At 32.7% G+C, this 4,080-nt stretch overlaps 1 long non-coding RNA gene across 1 annotated transcript; it reads left to right on the top strand.

Annotated features, from left to right (window-relative positions):
* The first annotated feature begins 1,326 nt into the window (after positions 1–1,326).
* On the top strand, positions 1,327–2,703 carry LOC125056744. Its single transcript, XR_007118106.1, has 2 exons — positions 1,327–1,561; positions 2,536–2,703. It is a non-coding gene; the product is annotated as an uncharacterized LOC125056744 (long non-coding RNA).
* The last annotated feature ends 1,377 nt before the right edge of the window (positions 2,704–4,080 follow it).

Genomic DNA, 4,080 nt, shown 5'->3' with positions numbered 1-4,080 from the left:
CGCAACACAAAAATATTTTTGGTAAATAAGTTACTAGTTTTTATAAAAATATTGTGAAACAACGATTGCCACAGTCCTTATGAAGAATTAACACACGCAAATATTAATATTAGGCAACAATTAATTTATTGCTTAATAACATATACGCTTAGCAAAATGAATTAGTTTTAATTTAACCAAACTTTGATGAATTTTGATAGATGGAAGAGGACAGTGTTTTTCATTATGTTATAGGCTGAGTCGCGCTAATTACCTAGAAAGTTAAATATTGTGTCAATCTATTTTAAATAACATTGATGTAGAACCTTCTTTTTGTTAAATGTCTTTTTGTGCAAATGGTGCTTTTTAATTAAATAGTAATAAAAACCAATGCAAGGTTAAGATGTTTTTAATACTGGAAAACAAAAGAAAATTCGTTCTTGGAGGTGAAACTTAAAACTAGTTTTCACTGTTGAAGATATTTCTTACTTATATGAATACTGATTTGAAACACGTTTTGGAGTACGAGCCATGTACTAATTGTGTCTATAAAGTGTTAATAACAGTATCATAAAACAATGAAAATGACAAATGACTGTGTGTTTCCTTAATTATACGTTATTAAAGTCACATTAAGGTTTTGATCAATATAAAATGTCGAATTTCTTTCCAAAACGAGTTATTTTTTGTTTACTCTGTGTCCTACACTGTAATTATTATAGTTTCTTCCGACACTATATTATTTTATATAGATACATATCTACTACGTCCTACACAAAGCACTTAAAGTAAGTAATCAATAAGTATTAATGATTATTTACAAGTTATATTACTATAACGCTTTTTAAAGTCATGATTTATATTTTTCATACTGTCAAATAGCCTATTGCTACCATACAACATTGCTATAAAAGTTAATATATATTTACAAAGATATCTACTTTCCTTTGTTGTGTTAGTAATTACATATTCTATGGTAAAGTTTTATTGCGAATATCTTATCTACATTCTTACCACGAAGAAAGTATTATCTGTAGTATGTATTATCTTAGTGGGCGTCATAGCCTACCTATAAAAATGTTATTGTTCTGGAATTGTTCCTAAAATTCACTATGAACCAATAATAGTTTTTACGCGGTCCATTGTTTTAAAATAGTCAAAGGTCGTTCATTATATATTTCTCTTGTCCAGGCTATAAAATCTTTAAAAAAAAATCATGCTTTCTGGAGGTGCTAACAGAAATTCAAATTTTGTAATTGAGTTAGGATTCAATATGACTACACTATGTCAAAAACATTTTGACATTCGGGATATCCGATATACTAGATAGATTGTCATTTGGCGGTTAGGTCGCGGCTGGCGGTTCAAACAGAACTAACAAGAGCTGTTAGCTATTTAATTTTGGATTGATGTGAGAATTTGGGTAGATAATTATGTCTAAACTATTCTAAACCATAGTTTAGAATTTACTAGGACTTGTGTAAACAAATGTTTATCTATGGGTGTAAATTAATTAGAATAAACATAAACCAAGGCTGTCGAGTGATCGTTGCAACGCATCCGATTGTACAACAAACAATAGGTAAATTAATAAATAGTGTGTTATATAACTATCAGTTTCAAGTGTGAGTTGTAAAAAGTGTTGGTACATTTTAGTAGATAAACATAAGAGATTACTTTAATTATGTTTATATTATTAGATAAGATATGTCAGGGCTTTCCAAATTCTCAGTAATTTTACCGACTTAAAAATCTCAAGCAGGGCGTTACCAATTGGACGTGGAATATTTTTGGAAGTTCAAGCATGGCTCCCTAGTCCGTGGATCGGTGTTGATGATTGAAGCGTCAAATGGTTTTGCAGCTAATTCTTACCATAGAAAAGATTGATTGATGAGGGTCATATAATATTTACGATATGATAAAAGGACGGTCTAGAAAAAAGAAAAAAAAATTGGATTTAATTAGTTTAAATTAAGAGATGCCCTTTACCAAACCGTTCATGTACCGTAGGTCATATTTTTAAAATTAAAAAATTTAATGTAACATTTCGTAAACAAATAACCTTTCTAAGATTTTAGTGTTGTTCTGTTCGCTGAAGTTCATATTGACTTAATTATATATTAACAAATTATAAATGCGTACGCGCCGGTAACCGCGCGCCAATGAGGAAGCAATTGACTCCCAACAGACGCTGACCTTATGAATTGATTCACAACTGTATCGCTTTGATTCGACTACTTGTTTAAAAAAGAGCTTAGCAACAGGCAATTTTCGGACAAAACTTTCATATAACAACGTAAATACTAAAATAAAAATATATATAAAACATTGTTTCTATAGGTCATTATTCTATTTTAATACAGGTAAAATCCATGTTTATGAGGTCACCATAGTCGATCTGTGTGTCACCAAGAAGTTAATGATATTATAGACTCATAATTCATATTTAGATAATCTGTGGAAGTACGCACTTCAGCGCATGTGCAGAAACAACTTTGCGCCATTCATTGTTACATAAATTAATTATTATTCTTACTCTTTATTTCCTTCCTAAAGCGATGACGGAATACCAGGAGGACAGAAACCATCCAGGAAAGCCGGTGTTAGCACAGCACTGTTTTATATGCCAGAACTTCGCGTGGAATTTTATGTCAAAAAAAAGAAATAACTTAATATTAAAGCAATTTTAAAGGCAATCGTAAATAAATGACGTTTGAAAGTGAATCATCTTTGAAATGTTTAAATAAATCAGACATCATTTAGTCTATAAATCGTCTTAAAATAAATCAACTATGATAATGAAGATGACCAATTGATCAATGATCAGTATTCAGTTGGGTCTATTAATATTTTAATTGCACGATATCGCTTGAACGGTCTGGCGCCAACTTTCTTCATTTGTTGCCAACTGACTGTTATATTGACTGTATAAACATAACTTATTTAAGATAGGGGCACTACGATGTCTGTGACGTTGCAGGCCTTTAAACAGATATAAATAGATTGTCGGGGATTCACGTTACGTATCACGTTCATAATACTATCAAAGACAATTAAAGGTTTCCATGTAGTATTTTAACTTATAAGGTAGCGATTAAGTCTTATTTAATATGATTTGGACTCCATGAGCGTGTACCTCGGAGGTCCTAGGTTTGATTACTAGCGAAGTAGTAACTGTTTGGGGTAGTGGCGGTACTTGTACGAGTAATATTTAACAGTTTCATATATTAGTAAATTTGTTTTTTTCATAAGAGACCTTTTTTAAATTTAAACTCTCAAAACATCCATTTATCACCGCTTTAAGTATCACCAAAGACAATTAAAGTAATTTACTTTTTAGTATTACACAGTACAAACAATAACTCGCTCTTTTTGTTTACTGTCTTTAATAATAACAAAATGTTATCGGCATTCCATTTTATTTACAATTCTTCGAATTTTTCGATCGATAACACATCGCAGATATTTTACTTATCGAAAAAAAACCAATACTTATCGTATTTCTAAGATACCATCCAGGAAAACCGGTGTTAGCACAGCACTGTTTTAGATGCCAGAACTTCGCGTGGACCTTGAATTATTATACCGTAACAAATCCACACACACCCCCTTACCGTGTAGGCATGTGCAGTTCATTGCAATAATCCATGTAAGGGCAGGGCAATCCAGCCTTTCTGCTGTTATTATTATTAAAGCCATAGCATGATGCTAGAGGTTCTCCTCTCGCATCATGATGATGAAGATAAGCTGGACCCAAAAAAATACCAATGAAGAAGTGCTGGGTATGGTCGGAGAAAAACGAAATCTGCTGAGTACCATAAAAAACCGGAAAGATGATTGGACACCTGGTGCGACACGACAACTTCTTTAAGACCATCTTGGAGGGGAAGATAGAGGGCAGGAGAGGAAGACCGAGAATAGCTTACATAGACCAGATCAAGGAAAAAGCTGAGGTCGTGACATACCAGGAGGTCAAGACACTGACGCAGAACCGCACTGAGTGGCGACTAATCCACAGACAAGAGCCCGGCTCTTAAATCTGAAGAAGAAGTATTTAGTTGGTATTGAGCTCGGTTCCGGTTTGAAAAGAACTGGACCCAT

This window comes from Pieris napi, chromosome 15 (assembly GCF_905475465.1).
Source record: "Pieris napi chromosome 15, ilPieNapi1.2, whole genome shotgun sequence".
NCBI lineage: Eukaryota > Metazoa > Arthropoda > Insecta > Lepidoptera > Pieridae > Pieris > Pieris napi.
Note: the sequence above shows the minus strand (reverse complement) of the source record. Positions and strands in the feature narration are given on the sequence as shown.